This window comes from Papio anubis, chromosome 18 (assembly GCF_008728515.1).
Source record: "Papio anubis isolate 15944 chromosome 18, Panubis1.0, whole genome shotgun sequence".
Lineage (NCBI taxonomy): Eukaryota > Metazoa > Chordata > Mammalia > Primates > Cercopithecidae > Papio > Papio anubis.
The window spans coordinates 28,916,838-28,940,511 of record NC_044993.1 but is presented as its reverse complement, the minus strand read 5'-3'; the positions used below and the strand labels follow the sequence as shown (position 1 = coordinate 28,940,511).

The 23,674-nt window shown below is 35.6% G+C and overlaps 1 long non-coding RNA gene across 2 annotated transcripts; it reads right to left on the bottom strand.

The window, feature by feature from the left end:
- Positions 1–1,036: 1,036 nt before the first annotated feature.
- LOC103880487 lies at positions 1,037–23,638 on the bottom strand. 2 transcript variants are annotated; one of them, XR_002519276.2, is made up of 3 exons: positions 23,546–23,638; positions 18,824–18,937; positions 1,037–1,630 (listed from the first exon to the last, which is right to left on the bottom strand). It is a non-coding gene; the product is annotated as an uncharacterized LOC103880487 (long non-coding RNA). The 2 variants fall into 2 exon arrangements; XR_002519277.2 differs by lacking the exon at positions 1,037–1,630 and adding an exon at positions 15,980–16,713 and having other exon boundaries at positions 23,546–23,637.
- Positions 23,639–23,674: the final 36 nt, after the last annotated feature.

The window sequence follows — 23,674 nt, the reverse complement described above, 5'->3', positions numbered from 1 at the left end:
TATTCCCGGGTGGGGCAGAGGTCCTGGGAAAAAAAGCAACTCTAATCTAAGGCACAAAACAAGTGTTGCACTGATCTACATGGGAGGTGATGTATTGCTTTACTCTTAGGATTTCTGGCCACGTATAGCTGAGAAGAGGAGAGAACACAGCATGCATTTTTAAAAAGGCCCACGGGAGGAGTACTGGAAGGAATGGAAACAGTCAGTGAACTGGACATTCAAGAATCAAAGCAGAGAGCAAATTTCCAACTGCGCTTTCAGTTACTTTCTCAGGAGGGAGTCAAGAATTAGAGACAAGAGAATGAGACTGAACTCTTGATGAGCTGTGCTGACCTTCGTAGCTTTGTCATGTTGTATTTTTCATATGCCATATCCTATGAAAAAATTTTTGAATACCTATGCTATGGTCTCAATGTTTGTGCCCCCACCCCAAATTCTTATGTTGAAACCTAATCACCAACATCATGGAATTAAAAAGGTGGCCCCTTTGGGATGTAATTAGGCCATGACAGCTCTGTTTTCATGAATGAGATTAATGCTCTTAGAAAAGAAACCTTAGAGAACTAGTTAGCTTCTTCCACCACATAAGAATGCGGTAAGATAGGCCGGGCGCGGTGGCTCAAGCCTGTAATCCTAGCACTTTGGGAGGCCGAGACGGGCGGATCACCAGGTCAGGAGATCGGTATCCTGGCTAACACGGTGAAACCCCTGCCTCTCTTACCAAAAAAAATACAAAAACTATCCGGCGAGGTGGCGGCGCCTGTAGTCCCAGCCTGCCAGGAGGCTGAGGCAGGAGACGGCGTAGTCCCGGGAGGTGGAGGCCCAGTGGACCCAGCCACTGCACCTTTTCAGCCTACACAGAGAGAGATCTCGCCTCAAAAGAATGTAAGAAAGCATCATCTATAAGCAGAACAGGTTCTTTCACTAGACACAGAATATTGGTATTATCGACTTTCAGCTTTCAGAGCTGTGGTACATTAATTTCTATTATTTACAAGCTTTACTCAGGCAATGGCATTGTTTTATACCAGCCCAAATGGACTAAGGCCACCTACTATGTGTTAGATTCAGTGTTACAAAGTGGGAATAAGGATAAAAAACGTATAATTGTTTCTGCCCTGAAGGTATGAGTGGGGGCCGTGTAGGGATAAACAAATAAATAACTAGTTTATTATATTGTGGAAGATAAATTATCTGAGGGTACTAGGCACCACTATACATAGCAGCACAGTAAAGAGACAACATTGAAGTCCTCCAGGGTAGGAGAAAAATTTATTACAATTTAAAGAGAGAATAGGAGTAACTCAGACAGAGATGGGACATGGTGGTCATTTCAGACCAAGGGAACAGCTTGAGCAAAGGCCAAAGGCAAGACTGATCACTCAAAAAATAGTCAGCAGTTCACATTACAGTAGAATAAAATTATTATTATTTATTACTTGTAAGTAATAAAACTTACAAGTAAGACTGGAGATAAGCAGAATAGAGATTGTGTGGGACCTTGAAGGCCTTGTTAAGAGCCTTACCTTTCTCCTGAGTATCTTGACCCACGGAAAGCAGGTTAATCACTCAATGTGAGTGTGCTTTAGAAAATTAATTCTGGCTTCAGTGAGGACAATGAACTGGAGTGCTATGAAGGTTAAAGAAGAAAGAGGAATTTTTTAGTGTCTTCAGAAGGTCTTGAAACCTGGTTAAATACTGGCAACAAATGGGGAAAGAATGGTATTCTTGGATTCTTGAAAGATGAGAGTGATTATCTCAGCAAATGTGAAATGTGACCATCTTTTACTTTGACCATAACCCTAGATCCGGAGTTTGGAAAGGAAATTCAGTCCTTCTCTCATTGACTTGTTTATTTGGTCTTCCATTGAACCAATATGTAATAAACATTTTGTGTTGTAGCCTGTGCTAAGGATGGTAGATATGAAGATAATGCCAAATACCATGACTTGAAGGATCTCACTGTATTTTAAGTATGGAAAACATGCATATCATATGACAATGCAGTGTAGTCAGAGCTATAGTAGAGGTGTGCTCAAATATGTCATGCTGCATTATGTTTTCCTCTTTCACAATGCCAGTGAAACTAGAGGGTCCCATTTTATTAATGAAAATAATCTAATCATATGCTTTCAAACGCGAAACAGATCACCTATTTCTGATTTTTTAAACTTAGTTTTGAAGGTTGAGCGGGAAGCTGAAGACCCAGGTTGGATGGAGCCAGAGGAACCTTTCCTCTATTTCAAGTTATGGTATGGTGAGACCTAGAGTCAAGTCTTAGCTATGCCACCTGCTGCTGAACCAACTTAGAACATATTTATTACCTTTCCTAAAACCTCATTATATTTATTTGCAAGAATAACAGTTACAGTCCATGGTCTTAACTATTTGAGAGAAACACACTGTTATGCAAATTTAGACTAGGTAAACAATAAATGCATCAAAATTTATCTGCACATAGAATAAACCATTGGCAGAGTCCCAGGGCAAAGGTAGATCGGGGGCTGGAAATCAGGGTTGAGATGAAAACTGGGAAGCGCTTTAGACTGGAAATGATAGGACTGAGCAGAGAACTAGAACAGCATATAAGGTAGAATTCAAAGGAAAAAAATGAAAAGATTGGAAATTAGACAAACCAAGTCTAGACAAACACACATAAAACAACAAAAAGAAAGAAGCATGGTGAAAACTAAGAGAAGAGCCTACTGACAGAGCATAGGAAGATTTTCGTCCCGAGTGTTTCCATCTCTTCTCTTTTCTTTCCTTTTCTTTCATTTCCTTTTCCCTTCTTTTCTTTTCTCTTCTCTTTTTCCTTTGCTATTCAGTTTTTTACTCTTGCATGTTTTAAAAGTCCCCAGAATTTCTGACACCTTTATAACATATCTCTCTAAAACTGCTTCTTGTTTATGTGTACATGTGTCTTGTCACCTCAATAATTTGTGGTTAATTTTGCATGAGACATGAGTCAAGTTAAATGGGTTTTAGCCCTAAGGAAGCAGCAACAAATTACTCTTTAAAAAATTCATTGATATGTTAACAGTATTATAATTTCTGTGCACCAATGGTACAAAACTACTATTAATTTTCAATGCCTTATTGGATAGAATCTTAATTCATCCCCATAGGTGTTTTAATGAGAAAACATTGCTCCCTCTGTCTGACCTGCTCAAAAAGGGCAGTGGATATAATTCTAGTTAAGATGCATGATATTGGGAAGAACTTTTGGGAACAGAACAAAACATGTGTTGAGTCCTATTTTTGACATTCAATCTTTGCATGAACTTGTGATTTTGCATACTGTGCCTAATATTTCTAAACTTCCAATCCTTTCCTTCTAAGGCAAATGTGGATTAATAGCTCTTAAGATCATAATGAAGATTGAATATACTAATGTTTACAAAATATGAATCATTGTCCCAGACATATAACAATTATTCACAAAACGGTAGCTATCATTATTTAATTATCTAGGTTGTTGTTGTTGTTTTTTATTTTTTTTCCTGGAAGGCTTACCTGATAAAATGTTTATAGGCTAGAACAATATTTCAAGAAAAATCTAAAGAAAAATATTTCCTTTCCCATAAATCATTTTAAGTGAAAATGTTTTTGAAGTTTTACAAATTGACTTCTGATACTATCTGTAGGATAATGTCAGAATAGAGAAGGAAATAATGACTTTAGGTTTGTGCAGCTCCCTGGTGACATAAAATCAATCACTTACATCCTTGCATATAGTCTTTCTCCTGCTCATTGCACATACTGGTGGAGCAAGACAGCTATTAAAATCTATTAACCTGATATTCTTCTTTAAGTTGAAAGTGTGTTCAGATGATAGGATAAAATATTTAAGAAAAAAAGTTTACTAGAAAGTTCAGATGGTCAGTTTTGTCAGGTTCACCCGTGCTCATTGGAAAACATTTCTTTTGTTGACACGTTAAGCAGTGCCTCCAGGAGGGAAATAAATTAATTGCAACTTCCTCAGTGAGTGGCATGTTCTGAGTCTGGAGCTTCTCAACGTGGTTCCTTAGGGTAATGATTACAAGGTCAAGAGATCGAGACCATCCTGGCCAACATGGTGAAACCCCATCTCTACTGAAAATACAAAAATCAGCCGCACTTGGTGGCGTGAGACTGTAGTCCCAGCTGTTTTGGAGGCTGAGGCAGGAGAATCGCTGGAACCTGAGAGGCGGAGGTTGTAGTGAGCCGAGATCACACCACTGCACTCCAGTCAGGCGACAGAGCGAGACTCCATCTCAAAAACAAAAACAAAAACAAAAAATTTACTCAGCGCCAGGGCCCTTCTGGGATTCTCAGGTTGAATTTGAAGACATGGGTATTAAAAAAGGACTTATTGTTGTATGTTGTGCTGTAATACCACTTGGTTAAATTTGTAGATTTTTTCCCTATCCGTTATCAACCACCATATTCTTCTCAGCCTTGGCATAAGTATAATTTCATGATAGACCACAATAAAACAGATTTGTTTGGTATGATGACTGTACTTCAAACTTAATTGAGAATTGCTCTATGATGTCAGGTAATAAAATCGTTGTGATAAATAATAAAGAGCAGAGTGGGAGAGGAACTGAGATAGATAATCAAGGGAATAAAACTATGTTTTCATTTGGAGATTGATGGAGCTTGAGGTGCTAAAACATGCAGGGAGAGAAGTGTTTCCTAGTGATAGAGGCAAAGGAAAATAAAGCCTTATGGTGACTATGGTAAAATAGCAGATAAGATAAAAAAGAAATAGAGCTCCATGAGTGCAACGAGGAAATACGGAAGGTTAGCCTATGGAAATTTGTCCATGTTTCAAGTAAGTATTTGGATAAAAATAGTGATTTCACTACTCATCAGTGAAAGAGAAAGAAAACAAATATTAATATATACAATGTAAATGACTTTCTCAGATATTATGATAAGCAGAAAATCAGACACATAATGATACATATCCTTCAATTCCTTTTGTGTGATTTTTAAGAATGGACAAGACTAATTGGTGATGATGCAAGTTCAAATACTAGTTTTCCTTAGAGAGGGGAGTACCTAGTAATAGAAGGTTAAAAAACTTTTAGCTTTTCGGTGAACAAGCTATTGTGTGTGTGCATTTATGTATATAGATACATATGTAAATATATTATGTATGCTTAAGAGTTACCCACTTTATGTGTGTTGTACCACATTTTTCAAAAAAGGATAAAATTGTAGATTTATTAAATCAACTTCTAAATTTTGGTATACATTTTCTACTGTGAGTGTTCTCAGGACTGATGTAGTATTTCAGTTTGCATCTTACAACAAGCTTTATGACTATGTAGAATCTTGACGTATATTGTTGCGTGAGAGGTGGAGGAAGAGAAATGTGTTGTTAAAGGTGAGGAACATAAAGTGGGCGTCTATTTATTACCAAATGATTGGTATTTACATTGTCAATCACCATAACTATCCTGTAAGGTAAATTATATCTCATTTGTTTTACAGGTGAAGAAGTAAAGGCTTTGAGAGGTTAAGTAGGCTACCCAGAACCTGTAAGTTACTCAGATATTAAAAATCAAAGCCAGAAAAATAATACAAATCTAAATTTAAAGCCCACAGTTTCTTGTAATGTTCCTTTCTATATAAATGATATGAGTCAAATAATTTAATAATATTATAAGTTTATGCTTGGAGATAGATAATTAAATTTGTGTTCATCAAAGATGGAAAAATTATAAGATTTTAAAAGTTGGCATGTTTACTTAATCTGTGTTTATTTCATTTTCAAAGTGGATTTGAAGCAAATTGGAGTTTTAAGAGTTAGCCTTTTAAAGGGGTTTCAGATGGTTAGCCTTCTTATGGCATAAAGTTGCTAAGAAGACTAATTTTTTGTTAATATTATTGATGTCTTTCATTAAATATATTTAACTTCTAACTAAAACTCTTAAATAATTTTTTAGCCTGGTGGGCCTATAAGCTGGAAGGCACAAAAGCCTGCATTGATTTTTAGAGAAAATTATTGAAATTCCAATATCTACTTATTCTATTTCAGTTCAGAGGAAAAAGTGGGTGGGGTGAGGGGCAGGGGATCTAGGAGTTTGTTCTCAAATGTTTGTTGATTGTAGAATAACCATACTAGGGTTTGATGGGCAAATCATCATGGAGTAAAAATGGTTCCTCTAATAGAAACTTCTTCCTTTTTGAACCTCTAACGTTTTAAATTTACTTTGAAACTTCTACCTTGTGGGCCTCTTTCTGCCTTCCAAAGTCACAAAAAAAAAGGCATCTAAGTAGTCCTCAAGACAGCCTTTTATTTTTCCTTGAAGCCACTGAAAACCAAGGGTCTGCAACAGAGAATACTGCGTGTTCATTCACCGGTGGTTTTTGACACAATATCTAGGGAATCCTTCTGTAGTGGCTCCCCAGAGGAGATTCAAGAAACTTGTATAATTTAGGTTTAAAAACCTTTGAGGTATATTCCATTCTAGACATTTTATGGGATATAGTCAAAAAGCACAAATGTATATTTAATACTCCAATCCTTTGGGAAAGAGTGTTCTTAGGTAAAAATTGTGCACCTTGGATAAAAATATGTACCATAACAGAGATTCTGTCATGCATTTATTTTATAGCTGTACTAATACATACTGATACATTTCTTAAAGATAAGTGTCAATCTCCCCTCACTTATACAATAAAACCCTAAAATTAAAGTTGAACTAGTTAGTTTCCTTCTTCTACGTAGAAGTTTCCTTCTTCTACGATTGTCCATGGTTTAACAATGCCATAATTCATCTTGTGACATCATATATACCTTATATTATTGTGCAGAATATCCTTGCAATAGTGTGCACTCTTTTTATCTTTTTTCCACCTTTATTTTGTTGAATATATATCAAATAAAATTGTATTTATTTGATTAGGTACATGGTAAACGCATGGGAGGGAGGGGCCAAGTGATATACTTGGTGCCAATCTATTGTGATAAATATTACAAAAGCTTTCATTAAGTGAAGATAAGAGATATTCCAAAAACTTTCATTAAGTGAAGCTAAGAGATATTCCAGAGATAAACGCATTGATTAAAAGTGAAGATGGCAGTGATATGCTGACTTTTTCCCATAATGCTACAAGGGGTTACTATAGATATGGTGGTGGGAGTTTCTAGTAGTTGGAAGCCTTATTAAAATGTGGCAAAACCTAAGGCTATTTCCTCTTTGTTATATTCATCTTGTTCACAATGCACACTTTGTAGGGAGGTCTGGAATATCAATATTGAAATTTCCACAATGGTTCAGACCATAGGGCATTAAAAACCCTAAGACTGTGCAAGTCACATTATCTTAATAATAAGGGTTTTGTATAAAGGAATAGGAGATGCTAGTATCGAAAAACAAAATAAAAATTCATTTAGGTTTCTAATATACGGTGACATAAGAACCTTATCTAAAGCAAGATATGGCAAATGTATGCATTATATATTTAAAAGTATGTAGCATTATTAATGGCAATAATAATATTACATGGATACCTTTTAATATTCAGTTTTAGATAATGCTGGGTGTTGTCAAAATCACCATTATATTTCAAAAATTTACTTTTGTTTGACAAATAAATAAAATAAGTCATAAGCATATGTACATCCAATGAATTTCAAACACTTAAACTCCCCTTATAAGCAGGGTGATTTGCTTTCATAGTAAAAAGAAAAAAAATCAGGAAAAAAATGGCGTAGCATCACTGAGCCCACATAGCTACAGCTGCTCACTGAAAAGACAAATTATTTTCTGCTGAATATTCTCACGCTTTGTATGCATGTGTTGGTATCTCTAGCATAAGATATCAACAAACCACTGACCTTATTTATTCTCTGTCAAAATTCAGAATCTGTGTTCTGTCATATGAGGTATAAACATTGTTAACATACACAGTGTGATTTTTTTAGAAAACAATATTTCATTGAAGTCAACGAAAGAAACTTCTTTCTCCTTTAAAAAAATGATTCTAGAGAGGAAGAATTCAAACAGGGGCTCTGGGTAGCTGGGCTGTGCATTGGGACTGGGCGTTGCTTGCTGTCCGTGGTGCTGATCCATTCTCCCTGCCTCCTGTGGCGGCTCACTCTCCAGAAGAACCACAGAACGGTTACCTGCAGAGTTCTTATCTGGAACGACTTGACAAGGTTTCTTTTCCCTACAAACGTTGAAATTGAGGAAAGCACTCCTTTAATTGACGTCAGGATTCCAAATAATCACTGGGTAAACTTCAATGGGACTCAGAGCCATTAGTTAATATCTACTCCATGGCTGCATACAACTTGTGGATAAGATTGTGTTCTAGTAAGGAAATGAATGGCATATCCAATGTCTGAAGAACTGTCTTTCTGTTAAACACCTTTGAGTTATTAAATGTAACCTTTTCATGGAAAATGTAAGGTTGAATAACACACTGAAAACATTTTAGTGAAGGAGAAGTTGTAGTATGTCTAATTTTCATTTAATTCCATTAGATATCTTTTGAAAGTATTTAATGTAAACTGTTAGTACTTACAGTATGCAGATTCATCAGGGATGGGCTATTGCATTTGTGATCACAGCAAATCAGGTATTTTTATTAGAGCAAGTGATCTCCCAAAGCTTTCTCTCAAGGTGCACTTTAATCTGTGCTGCCTATTGCATTAATACTTCCCATACTAAGATCTGGCCTATAGATTTTAAGGTCTTGACACAAGAAACAGAAGAGAAACAATATCCTTTGTTAGCTCAAGATGTTTCTTGAAGAATAGCACATACAATCTGGAGACTTCAAGATGACCAGTTTTATTCTAATCCTGAAGGAGCCTCTGAAGAAGAAATTAGAGCAAAACAGGACACTTGGAATCATGCAGTATTTTTGTTAAATGTGAAAAATCTGCACTGAAGGTCATCAAAAGAAAGGAAAAACATCTGGAGACAATGCTTCTTCATAGAAAGGTGAGAAATAAATAATAAAAATGAAAATGATTCTGGAGACATGTAGCTAAAAGAATCAAAGTGTGTTTTCTTAATGACTTAATTACAACACCACCTACAACAGAGGTCAGAAATATTGTCCTGTTGTCAAATAGTAAATATTTCAATATTTGGGACCAAACAGATTTTGTTGCAATTGTTTATCAATAATGTTATAGCAAGAAAGCAGTCATAGATTATATGCAAAGAAATGGTAATGGCTGTCTACCAACAAAGCCTTCTTTGCAGAAACCAAAATGTGAATTTTATATAATTTTAACATATTACAAAATAAGATTCCTCTGATTTTTTCATGTCTGAATGTATAAAAACCACTCATGAGCTAAGACAGACAATTGACCAGCTTTTTCCCATGGTCTGTAGTTTGTTTATCCCTGATCTACAGCAATAGCTTAGAAATAAGTACAAGGTATAAAATAAAATTGTAGATAAAAAGCAACTTTGAACCTAAATGTATACTGTCTTTAATTAGATAACATTGTCTTGAGGATTTCACATATGTTCTCTGAAATATTTGACACTTTTAAAATATTGACCTTTCTAGGTTTGACAAAGAGTTGTTTGAGATGTTTTTGAGATGTTTCATATTAAATCCAGCTTTATGTACAACCCAATTAACTGAACACTTGATAGATGCCAGACATTGTGCTTAGAGTGTAATTAAAGAAGTAAGGGTTTCCTTTGTGCTTTAAAAGATCTTTTACAAGTGTAATTTGATATATGTAGTATCCCTACTTACAATTATTCAGTTGATTCCAATCGTCACAAGCATGAAGTTCTTAATATGATGTAGATTGCTTTCCCAGACCTGGCCCCTGTCCTTCTTTTCAGAAGAAAAACTAAGGCATCTGCTCACATGTTAAGCTATAGGAGCCTTCTTTCAGCTCATTAAACAATATTCTTTAAGGAAAAAAAAAAAAATCCATTGATACTCTTCTAACTGGATTATACTTGCATCTCTATTCATCTCGTTATAACAATTATTCCTTAAATTGGCATTTAATTATTCAAGGGGCCTTCTATAACCTCTAGGTAAGAATAAATCCCTTTTTGAGCTGGGTGGAGTGGCACAAGCCTGTAGTCCCAGTTACTTGAGAGGCTTAGGTAGGAAGATCACTTGAGCCCAGATTTTGAGGCTTCAATGAGCTATAATTTGGACACTGCACTCCAGCTTGGGAGACAGAGCAAGACTTCATCTCTAAAGAGCAAAGTAAAAAGATTAAATTATTTTTATATGTTTCTATAGCACCATATATCTTCTGTTACAATGCACATTTATAATTAGTTATTTAATATATGTCTTGTCAATATCCCTCTTTGTCCAAAGGTGCAAGAAGTCAAAGACTTTGTCCATTACATTCAATGTTTAGTTCTTACACATTTTAGTACATGGCCTGGCAAACAATAAGGCATGAAAGTGGTGGTCAAATATATGTGTTGAATTGGATTCAATTGACAACCTCTCAGTTAAATAGTACAGAACAGTAAGTAAACAAAACGTAATCCTAAAAGTAAGATACTAGTTGTGCAACCTTGAAACAATCTGTTGCAGCCTTCGACCCAGTTTCTAAATCATCCTAATGGAGTATTGTTCCTGAAATTGATAATGCTTTGTCAAGAATGGATATTGCTTACTGACTTTATTGGCTTTAATAATGCTGTCATAAGAGGGATCACTCACGTCTGTAATCCCAGCTCTTTGGAAGGCCGAGGTGGGAGAATCACCTGAGATGAGGAGTCAAGACCACCCTGGCCAACATGGTGAAACCCATCTCTACAAAAATACAAAAAAAAAAAAAAAAATTAGCTGGGCATGATGGCGGGTGACTGTAATCCCAACTACTCGGTAGGCTAAGACGGGAGAATCACTTGAACCCAGGAAGTGGAGGTTGCAGTGAGCAGAGATTGCACCACTGCACTCCAGTCTGAGTGACAGAATGAGACTCCATCTCTAAATAAATAAATAAACAAACAAACAAACAAATAAATAAATAAATAAAATACTGAATTTTGTAGAATACAGAAGCATACCATCACCTCCCCCCGCCCAGATTTCTAGATGCCATTACCAAGTTTTGTCCAGTAAGATTTTGTGATTCATCATTGCAAACAATTTTCCAGAAATTTATGAAATTGTTTTTAATGTCAATACTTAAAAGTTGGTGAAAAAATTAGTTATCCCCTCTCTTTAAAAGGTAATGGCCTTTTTAAAATATAGAGAAATGTTTATTATACTCACAGCTTTCTGTTTCATTTTAATATTTAACTTGAAACAGTTTAGACTGATGGCCCACTAGCTTGAAGAAACCCAGAACTGTGCAAAAAGAGCATATTTCCATGAATTGCAAAACCTAGGGAAAAGGACTAAAATGGCATATTTGTTTTGTTTGAGATATGGCTTTAAAAGCCTAAAATCACTTTTTTTGAAACTTGGTTAGAGAGAAGCATTTTGAATATATTTATAGTGCTTCTGAATAGTTTTCTATGGATTTCATGTTTTCTTTATACTTGTAGGTTAGGAAAATGGATAGTATAGGTAACACACTTTACTTTAATTCAATAATATTAAAAAATAAACCAGTCATGTTGATGTTATGCGGACATATTCTTTCTTTCATTTCAAGTCATTTATTTGACGATTTCATTTATTGTTTTACTTTTTAAAAAATAACTCCTTATATTAAAAAAATCTAAACTAATAACATTAATACATATGAATTGTTTATTAAATAACTTTAATACATTCATGTAAATATGGACAAAAATGGCAGGTATACACAAGTCCAGTTTGACTAGGCAATTAAATTGCATTTAAAAAATTATACCAATGACGTAATTATCATTTAATATAGGATTATTTTTAATTAAACAAACTTGTATCTGCATCCTCACATTAAGAAACTCAGCATTCATTAAAGAGTATGAGAAAATTGAAACCATTTTATTTACTTATAAAGCCTCAAAAGTAGAAAGACTAATAAAATTCAACCTCTGAATATTACTAAGTATTCCTGATAATTAAATATAAATAAGTATCTGGTAACTAACATTAATCAATAGAATGCTATTTGTTTCCTCTGATAGAGGATTAAAGAGATGACCTTTTCTTAACCCATTTAAGGATATTTTAAACTCATAGTTCTCATTAATGTTTTATAATATTAGTCTCTTAGACTATGAAAATTTTTAAGAATAACTTTACAGGTTTGGTGATTTTCAAAAATATAACAGTTATTAATTTGTTTACACGTGGGTGTGAATCACAATGAACTGAAATACACTGGAGAATAGATATTCAAGAGGGAGGCATTTAGTTAAGAAGTTATTCTCATTAAATGTCCATACGTCACATTTTAATATGCTTTAGTAGTTATCTGCTTATGGTTGTAAACACATTACATAAAAGAAACTGTATTATGATATATTTTAGAATTTGGTGATCCCCAAATATCACTATAATTGACTTTTGATGTTCTTTTGAAAGCATATATAAACATTTCCCTCATAAGAATATGAAAGCACTCATGATTTGGTAATTTTTCCAGGGATAACCAGTTGATGTTGTGATCAGCGTTAGCCAGTCTAGTTTGGCTTTGTTTGAAGGTTTCATACCCTCTTCGTAGTGTCGGACCCTGTTCTCTGGACAACATTCAGGCATGTGACAGAGTCATGAGTAATCATAACATGTTAGATTCCCATCAACAGCAGTCGGCCCAAGTGGAGAGCAGCACATCTACTTAAGCATGAATAATACCAGTGTTCTTTCCTGAGATACGGATACTAGGAGACAATTTTCCAGATTTCTGAGATTTCTAAATTGCAGCTCCTATGTCCTGTTCTTCACCATCTGGAGAGATTTACCACAAGAGCAGAGAACAAATCACAACTCAGAGAAACAGAGAGAAGCATAGAGAGGAAACATGAAATTAAAGAAATACGTTTTGCCTGCAGGTTCTGAGTCTTCCGATGTCTGTCTCTTTCCTTTCTATCCACTTTTTTTCAATTTACTTAAGCTGTCCCATGGTGTTAATGGTTATCTGGGCCAGATAATTCCTCAAGGTTCAAATGAAGTTTCAGATAGGCATTGTTCTAATTCTTAAGCCTCCACTTTTTATATATTATAATGATGTTAACCACACAAATATTTTATTTTTAAAAAGTGTAAGTTTTATAAACCATCGACACAAATCAGTTTACTTCAAATCGGCATTGTTCATTTCCAGATATTGTCCTCCATGTGCGCCCCACATCTCTAAGAAAAAAGAGAAAGCTGAATATACAGCATATTCTTTTAAAGCTTTAATGGATGTCCAAACATGGCAAATTGTCTGATACTGGTCAATAAGTGGACAAAAGCTGAAGATATTTTTGAGATTATTATGTAGCCAAGGAGTGGATAAATAAGTTATAAAGGAGATTGCAAAGAAAGGCTTGAAAAAAATGAATGGAAATAAAAGTGATCAGGCTAGCTGTGATCTGATATGAAATTATTTGATTATGATCAGAGGCATAGGAATCATTTATATTAACAGAGAGGTATCTGGCAACACTTTTTACAGCAATCTCACTTCAAAACACTCATATTTATTTAATTTATTTACTGAGACAGGGTCTCACTCTGTCGCCCAGGCTGGAGTCCAGTGGCACCATCATGGCTCACTGCAGCCTTGACCTTCCCAGGCACCAGTGATCCTCCCACCTCAGCCCCTCGAGTAACTGGGACTACAGGCAAGCACCACCGTGACTGGCTAATTTTTTTTTCTCTTTTTTTTTTTTTTATAGAGACAAGGTTTCACCATGTTGCCCAAGCTGGTCTCGAACTCCTGGGCTCAAGTGATCAATCTAACTCAGCCTCCCAAAGTGCTGAGATTACAGGCCCAAAGCACTCATATTTATAGCATATTTTCCAACTGCATGTAAGTAGAAAAATAGGTACGCAAGTGCACTTTTTCTTAAATAAAAAGTTGCTAGCTCATTAGTTTGATTAATTATAAAATGACTTTCCTATCTGTCCTACATTTCTGACCAACTTTGTCCTCACTAAATTTATAACTTCCAAGTAGTCTCATAACAGAATATGCTAGTGAAAAGTAAAGTGAAATGTTGTAACTCTTTAATGTGTATTAATTTAAACAAAGCTTAATGCCAGTTTTTGTATTTCTCATTGAGAACTCTCATGGCTCAGATCATGCATTAATCTTTCCCCTCCCAACTTCTCCCATACAGATGAGTCAACAAGATTAGTGCTGAGCTTTTATTTGAACAAACCTAAGCATCAATACCATTCTGCTATCAGAATAGAGATAAAATACACTGATGATTAGCAAGTATTTTAAGAAGTGTGTGATGTGTGTGCATTGTGTGTGTGTGTAACATGTCTGTGTGCCTGAAGATATGTGGAATGTGCATAATTATCTATAAAGTGATTTCTTGCTCTGAGAATACTAAGTCTAAGGTATCCATACCTATGAATGGCATTAGAGCCAATTCAGGAAGATCAAAGGTAGGTAGGGAATCACTCCAAAAGCCAGTTGGCTGGTGTTGAGTAAAGAATATGAGGTAGATTGTAGGACTTAGAATATCAGGTAGATGTTCTATTTTACCATGTAAAACAAAAACTTGAGTCAAAGGGTAGAGTCAAAGACTTTTTTTAAATTTTGCAGATAAAATAAAACAAGACTCCAAGTGGTCTGTAGCCAGCGATTACATAAATAAAGAAGCTCAACAGCTTGTAGGTCAGTATTAAGATAGTCAAGTGCAATTTAGTTGGAGTTCATGGCAGGATTAAAAGCCTGAAGATATAAATGATATAAAGGGATGAGAGAGTATGGTAAAGTTTTGTAACTCTATGTGTTGGGGAAGGAGAAGTATGGCAGATGAAAGCAGTCTGTGATTGAATCTGTGAGTGGACCCTACCTCTGGTATTTAACTGTGGCAGTAGGGAAAGATAGTGAGCTAGTTGCCTTCATCAGCTTGATATTTTTGTTCTTCGCATTTTATTATGCATTCTGAACACTGTCTCAGGAATGAAAAGTGAGACTATGGAGTGCAAAATTGTTTCCCTGCCCAAACATTCTATCAGTTTTGGTCATACTTTGATGTTGAAAATAAATAAGTCCAATCCACTTGTTTCTCTCATCTATCTCTTGAGTTCTAACTATTCAATTTCTAAGCTGTCTTGGATGAGAATTAATTTTTACTCTGCCTTCCTATAGACTGCGGAAAGAATGTCTTCATGCATACAATTTCTGTGATTTTTTTTTCAAAGTCTCAACATCATTGCTTCTCAGCACTCTTTCGGTACTTGATTCTTTGAAGGAAGGAAAGTAATATTATAAAAGAGGCAACGAATTTCAAGCAGGTAGAACTCCAGGTTATGGTGTCCTCTTTTGGAAAGAAATAAAAAGCTGAGTTTACATTCATTGGTAAGCTCAGGGTGGAGAAGAATCTTTTTCCCTATCCTTAGCCACAATATCCCTGAGAATATCTAGATTATATAATAACCATTTAAAATAAGGTCCAAACAATACAAATAAAGAATAATTCAATTTTCCAATCAGGAAAGCAAGTTTTATGACAGTTTTGATAGAGGAAGTAGTATTTTACTCCTCAGCAGTTTTCTTAAAAGCATCTCCTGATACTTACATACACCGTGGCAATAGAAAGAAGAAAATTTTAAAGGGGAATAAAATGTAATTGAAAATCACCTTACCTGTTTATGCAGTTGATGTGAATCAAATGAAATAATGAGTGTGAAGGTTCATTTACACTCAGTTTCCCTTATGATATGGTTTGGATGTTTGTTCTCTCCAAATCTCATATTGAAATGTTATCCCCATTGTTGGAGGTGGGATGTGTTAGGATCATGGAGGTGGATCCCTCATGAATGTCTTCTCCCAGTAATGAGTGAGTTCTTGCTCTGAGTTCACATAAGATTTGATTGTTTAAAATAGTGTGGCACCTCCTCCTCCCTTGCTCTCTCTCTCACCATGTAACACTGCCTGATCTTCTTTCACCTTCCACCATGATTGGAAGCTTCCTGAGATCCTCACCAGGAGCAGATGCTGGCACCATGCTTTTCGTACAGCCTGAAGAATTGGGAGTTAAAATAAACCTTTTGTCTTTATAAATGACAAGGCTCAGATATTCCTTTTAGCAGAGAAAATGACCTAACACAACATATAACAAGAATGGTGCCATGAACCTTCAAATGACTCACTTTTTAAATTAGTCATATGGGGATAAAATTTTTATGCAGAGTCATATCCCTAATATATTGACAACAGAGGATTAGAACCTTTGGATTTTTTACTCCTGTTCTCATGTCTTTTATTTTCCTGCAGCTCAAAAAGAGTGCTTCATATCAAAGAACAAGGCAGAGACAGATGTAGCAGAATTGTAACAGAGAATGGTGGAGCCTAAGTAAGGGCAAGTCAGGACTAATATATCAAAGTAGCACATCTAGACTCTGTCTAGCCAGTTTCCAGCAATGATGGTTTTGAAGCAGGGATGTGATGCCATTAGATTTGCATTCTAAGATTTATATCCTTTCAAACAAGAGGGTAATTTCTTTTAGGAGTCAGTTGAGAGAAACTACAACTTGAATCTTGTACGAGAGGGTCACTAGCACAAGAGTGGTAGTGCAAAGATGAAATCCATACCTGAAGGAAGAAGGGTGAAGATGGAAACATAGGTCTCCTCTTCTTCACCTCTCAGAGGTCAGAGTGATCTAAGGGCAGTAGCCAAGAAGAAACACCTGTTATATGCCTGCAAGGTTAGAGAGGTGAGCATGTCACATGCTCCCAGCTGGACCTGGAATTGGGCTGTGAAGTGGCTACCTAGAGCAGGTGTTCTCAAAGTGGGGCCTTGGAACAGCAGCATCAGCATCACCTAGAAACTTGCCAGAAATAGAAATTCCTGCCACCCAGTTCAGACATTCTGAATCAGAAAATCTTGGAATGTTTCTAAGGATCTGTGCTTCGTCAAGCTCTGCAAATGATTTTTGATGCTGCTAAAATTTGAGAAGCAATAGAATTGAAACAGTAGATCTCAACTAGACGCATTTTTTTTTTTCCAGAGGGCACCTGACAATGTCTGGAGATGTTACTTCGTTCAAAAATCTCTCTTTTTTTCTGTTACATACCCACACCCCAAATGCATACACACACACATATATACATACATACATATATATATAGTAATTATATAATATATAATCATTATTTCTCTTTACAGATGAATACCTCTCAAGGCAAAGTAATATTGGTTATCTTCCCAAAGTGTTTCCAAAATAAGTATTTAAACCTAAGTTCTACAAATAATTTTAAAGTTTCTGGATTTGGTGGTATTCTTTTCTCTTTTTTTTTCATTCCTCTCTTCCTCTTAAAACTGAAATATTACATGTAATGTCTGCTTGTGTGCGTGTGCTACGTTACATGATACAAAAATTAAAGACAATATTATTCTTGTCTGCAGGGATTTCATTGTGCCTTAAGGTAAATGCTACGTTCTTTATTTTGTGTGTGTGTATGCAACTGCTACAGTAAAGGTTTTAAGCTTTTGGAATAAGAATAAATGGGGGAATTTCAGAATTCTTCACAAATGGGTATGCATTTATTATAGATTCAGTACTTACAAGTCGTATGGATGTTAAGTGCCAAGAAAGTAGGTTGGGAAGAACAAACAGTAGGGAGAATCACGTACCATGATGGTTTTTATTATCTCATTAAATTTTTCAAATTCGTCAAAAACCCATAAAGGTAAATTTTACAACTTTATAGATGAACAAATAAAGATTCAGAGGGATGAAGTATCCAAGGTCACACAGTCAATGACGGCAGAGCTGAGATTAGATTTCAAAGATATCTGAATCAATGGTCATTCAAAAAGCCATAAAAATTCTTATAAGTAATAATTTATAATGCTCTTTCATGTGTCCAAGTTTGAGGAAATGGGTCATGGGAAGAGGTGGCAGGGTTGGAATGAATAGAAAAGAGTTAGTGAAAAAAAGTGGGGTGGAAAAGAAAGTTTAGAGGTAGATACAAATACTGAAAAATTAATACTTTAAAGGAGAGTGATAATGACTAAGATGTGTGTACTAGTTCATTCTCACATTGCTGTAAAGGACTGCCTGAGACTGAGTAATTTATAAAGGAAAGAGGCTTAATTGGCTCACAGCTAAGGAGGCCTCAGTAAACTTACAATAGTGGTGGAAGGGGAAGCAAACATGTACTTCTTCACATGATGGCAGGAAGGAGAAGAATGTGAGTTGAGTGAAGGGGGAAGCCCCTTATGAAACCATCAGATCTCATGAGAACTTACTCACTATCATGAGCACAGCATGGGGAAACAAATCCCATGATTCAATTACCTCCCACTGAGTTCCTCCCACTACACGTTGGGATGATGGGAACTACAATTCAAGATGAGATTTGAGTGGGGACACAGTCAAACCATATCAATGTGTCATCCTCTAGAGAAGATTTGAAATGTTCCCACCACAAAGAAATAATAAGTGTTTGAGAAAATTGATATTCTCGTGACCTGGATTTGATCATTACACATTGTATGCATGTGTCAAAATATCACATCTAACCCTATATCTCTGTACAATTATTATTTGTCAATACAATTAAAATCTAATTTAAAAAAGAAAGCTTTCTTGTCTTCAGTGAATTTCTCTCTCAAATCAACAAGGAAATCATTTTAATTACAGGATTTCTCATTTTATCCTCTAATTAAGAATTTTCTGTGAATTTTCCTCACCAGTAGAGCAGAGCATAAATCTTTTTGTTGACATTGAAGCCCCTTCAAACACAGGACTCACTCTAGCATTGTACCTTATCTTCTGTTCCTCCCATGTCATGAACATCATGCTCCAACCGCCACCTGACTGATCATTGTTTCTTCAACCATGCCTTGCTTTCTGTGACACTGCTTCTAAAGTGACCTATCTGAGGAGAAACTAGATTTTATTTTTTGCCATCCCATCTTTTGTGGATCAATAATTCATTAAAATTGATGATTAGAAAAATCAGTTTAAAAGACAAAAAGCAATTGTTGTCTTTTCCATTGTTAGGTTCAACCTATGTAATATTAAACTGCTAAAACTGCTATAAAAATTTCTAGATGCTTTTCCTTATTGTTTATACTTATCTTGTCATGAATTGGTAATAAACAGAGGACCAGAACCAATTTCTGCATCAAACTTTATTTGCACAGCTCTAATGTCCTCCTTAGTCTATACCACCTGAATAGCACCCCTTGGATTTATGAGCTCAGAGACTTTGAGGTCTTAATGTAGCTTTGCTTTTAATCTTACTTGTCCCTCTGTATGGAATCCGATATTTAAATTCACAATGCCTTTTACTGAGTATCAACTCTGCACAGCTCTAGGAGGAAAAATATGAATGATAGTCTTTCCCAGACGGGGTCCATTTCAGCGAAATCAGTGATGGTACATAATTTTCTAATAATAAAGCATTTTAAGAAGATGAACAAAGCCTTTTTGGACTATAAAAGAAGATGGATTAGGAGGGAAGGGGTGATAGAAATAGGAAATGCTTCCAAATACAGTGTTTTTAAAATAAGTCCATGCAACCAGTATTTTGAATTCCAATTCTACTCCTTCTTATGTTCCCTGTACACAGTTTAGCTGATAGCAAGTGCTTAAAAAGAAAGTATGATTGCACTGAATTTCTGTCTTTTAAGTAATTAATTTTATGTTATATAAATTTGTCCCCAATATAAAAGAAAGAAAGTGTGATTATAGAATTTTAAAACAACATTTCACATAAGCTTTACCTACAGAGCCAAAATCAAAAGATGGCAAGCAATTTTACAGGTAATTGACTTAGATAAAAATTTTATCGCATTGAACAAGAGGCATAAAAATCCAGATCAACATTTGCTGCTAAAATTCACAGAACGCTTTCTCAGAATAAGCTTTTGTTTGTCTGTAGACATATGAATACTTCTTTGAAGAATTTCTCAATTTGAGGCAATAAAACCAAACTCTAATATTGAATATTTCAGTGTGATTAAATGTAAATAATGGGACACTAGTATACCTCAAAATATGGAAAAGTATATGAAACATTTCGACTAAAATCAGAGAAATCATGTAAAGAAATGCAATAAAAAATTTATTCCTCATCCTGATCACTTTGAGTAAATAAAAATAAGTGTACAAGGCCGGGTGCAATGGCTCACACCTGTAATCCCAGCACTTTGGAGGCCCAGGCAGGTGGATCACGAGGTCAAGAGATTGAGACCATCCTGGCCAACATGGTGAAACCCTGCCTCTACTAAAAATACAAAAATTAGCTGGGCATGGTGGCGCATGCCCATAGTCCCAGCTACTCAGGAGGCTGAGGCAGGAGAATCTCTGGAACCTGGGAGGCGGAAGTTGCAGGGAGCTGAAATCGTGCCACTGCACTCCAGCCTGGCAACAGCAAATATATATATATATTTGAAAAATGGACAGCAAAGAAAATACTGTTTCTATGCAAGGGGTTGATCTTCCACTAAATAGGATGAAAGATTAAGTGATATAAGAATAGTGATTTTCCTTCAATTATAGCATCAGATTCTAACAAATATATGTGAAACTTCTTGGAAATAAAACCAAAAAGCATCAAATCAGAATGAATTGTATTTATAAGGGTTTATACAGTGTGCTTAAATTTTTCTAAGTTGGATAGGAGGTCAGACATGAAGACAACATATTTAATGCTCCCATTGTTGAAATTTTGAATTTTACATCACATATAAAACATAGATTTTAAGAAAGTAAATTATATTTAGGTATTCAGTAACCCTGAGCATGATTCCTGACTCTCTTATTGGGTCTATAAATGTCAGTCACTGAAACAATACAAATTAGGCAACTGAGAAAGAGCCAACAGTGATGACACTACTGTGAGGCAGAAACTAGAACAGGGTTGTGGCAAACATCAATGGAAGCCATTTGTCAGGCAGTTTTGCCACAGCTCATTGAAACCACCTGAAACTGTCTTGTTACATTTTCTCTGATTGCCTTCTTTTGACATAACTGCACCCATGGCTAAATTCAAAACCCTAAATTCACAATTAATGATGTCTCAAAAGATGCACACAACATGCTGACCTGTTCCTGTTAAATCCCTCGTCCCAACCTCAAGTGGATTGCCTAGTCAGTCCTTCCCTAACTGAATCATTCTTCCACTGTCAGAGATAACTATTTCACATCTTTTTCTTTATGTTCAACCTTTAATCCTCACTCTCAATTTACAACCCACATTCTTATTTCAATGAGAAAATTCCAGCACTTTGAAAAGACTTTCACAAACTGGCAATTCCACACCTGCAAATTATCTGTGTATTTACTCTTATACCCTGTTTTCTTTTCTTCCTATTAATGTGAACAAAATCCTCACTGTCTTAGGCAAATCCATGACGTGTACACAAGTTCTATTTCCTCTCATTATTTAAAGACATAAATATATCATTCCAGGTATTACCTTCTCATTCTTGCTCTCATCAGCTCTTCTCCACTTTATTGGATAATTCTCAATGACATACAAAACGAGACTTAGTTCCTTCAATTAAAAAGGAAAAATAGTATCTTCTAGTACTTCATCTCCTCCAAATACCACACTACTTGTTTGCTCTCTTTAAATTTGAAACTGTTAAAAATAGTCAACTTCTGTTGTTTTCTCCAATTCCTCTCTTGCAATCATCTCTTAAGCCCATTTCAATTAAGCAATCACCACGATAATTCCACTGAGAAATCTCTCACATGCACCACATAATGGCAAATATTATTAAATCATTTTTATTTGATATATTATCAGCAATTAACCATGTCTTTTGCATATATGCATATTAAATTGTCTTCCGGTACAAAACTCTCTTTTGAGCAGCCTTCTGAGCAGCTTTTACTTTTTTTCTTTTTCTTTTTCTTTTTCTTTTTATCTTTCTTTTTCTTTTTCTCTTTCTTTCTTTCCTTTTCTCTTTCTTTCTTTCTTTCTTTCTTTCTTTCTTTCTTTCTTTCTTTCTTTCTTTCTTTCTTTCCTTTCTTTCTTTCTTTTGACAGGGTTTCAAGTGGCATGATCTTGGCTCACTGCAACCTCCACCTCCTGGGTTCAAGCGATTCTCCTGCCTCAGCCTCATGGGCAGCTGGGACTACAGGCATGTGCCACCACGCTCAGCTAATTTTTTGTATTTTTAGTAGAGATGGGGTTTCACCATGTTAACCAGGATGGTCTCAATCTCCTGACCTCGTGATTCGCCTGCCTCAGCTTCCCAAAGTGCTAGGATTACAGGCTTGAGCCATCGCGCCCTGCCTGAATAGCTGCTTTTTCTATCTATCCTTTACTGGTTTCTTATCATCTTGCAAATCTCTGAACATTATACTGTGAATGATTGATGGATTAGGACTCTTTCTACATTACGTCACTCCCCCTACTCTCACGGCTTAAAAAAATTTCTATCCCTGATAGCTTACAATTTTATATGTCCAGCTTGGACATTTCTCTGACTTTTATATTCAACTTCTTTCTCAACATCTCCATTTGGATTCTTTAATAGGTTATTTCAAACAGAGCATATTCAAAAACATATTTTTGAGTTTTTCCCCAAACATAATCCTGCTCCACACCACTCTACGTCTGAGAAAGTGCCTATTTGGCCTCTTAGAACTTGAAAACATCCTTGATGTCTTTCTACCCTTTGCATAATAAAACTAAACCATCAGCAACTTCTGCTGGTTTTGGTATCAAAATATATTTAAAATTGCACCACTTATCTCTTCCTTCATTGCTATCATCCTTGGCCAGGACACGAAAAATAATGCCTGGCTCACTGCAATCAGCAACTAACTGGTTATCTTGTTTTTATCTTATGGTATGGGTTGCATGGGAACTCTTACTAAGACCACAATGACTGCTAAAAAATATTTTCCCCTTGTAGTTTTCAAACTTCATGTTACTTACCGCCTGTGGCCAAATGAAATAAAATTTGTTTTTGAATAATCTGTTTTCAGTAAGAGGCTTTTCCACAGGATTTAACAATCTATCCTAAGCCTGAATGTCTGATTTATAAATGTTGGTCTCAAAATGAAGACTACCGAAAGGCTCACCAGCAGGACTGGAAAGGGCTTTGAGCTTGTGACACATAGGAAACCACGGACCAACAGGTTATGCTGAGACTGAAGACAGTACTCATGGAGGGAAATGTCAGCCGTTCCCATATGAGGGAAGTAAGAAAGAGTAACTCATTTTGTCCTAAAGAGCAGAACTAGGACCTTCATCAATGAGTGGAATTACAAATTTCTCCTTCTATTGATCAATGGCTTCTCCCTGACATGCAAAGTCAGAACTGCCAAAGACTAAATGGGGATTGTCTGAATAAATAGTGGATTCCCAAACACTGAAGCTATTTAGTAGATAATCGATTCCCAACCACTGGAGATATTCTCAGACACTGAATGGCAGGATATTTCAGCTGAGATTTAAACATTAATGTTAGATCAGAAAACATAGAAGTTTCATTCTACTTTATAATCAAATATTAACACTTACTGATGGATACGATAGAGGCAAGGCATGTTTCTTACACTTGCTCTCAAGGAGCTAAGAGTCTGGTAGTGAGATAAACAAAGGTACCATATACAAGTAAAACTGTGAGAATGCATTAGTGTTCTATTGTTG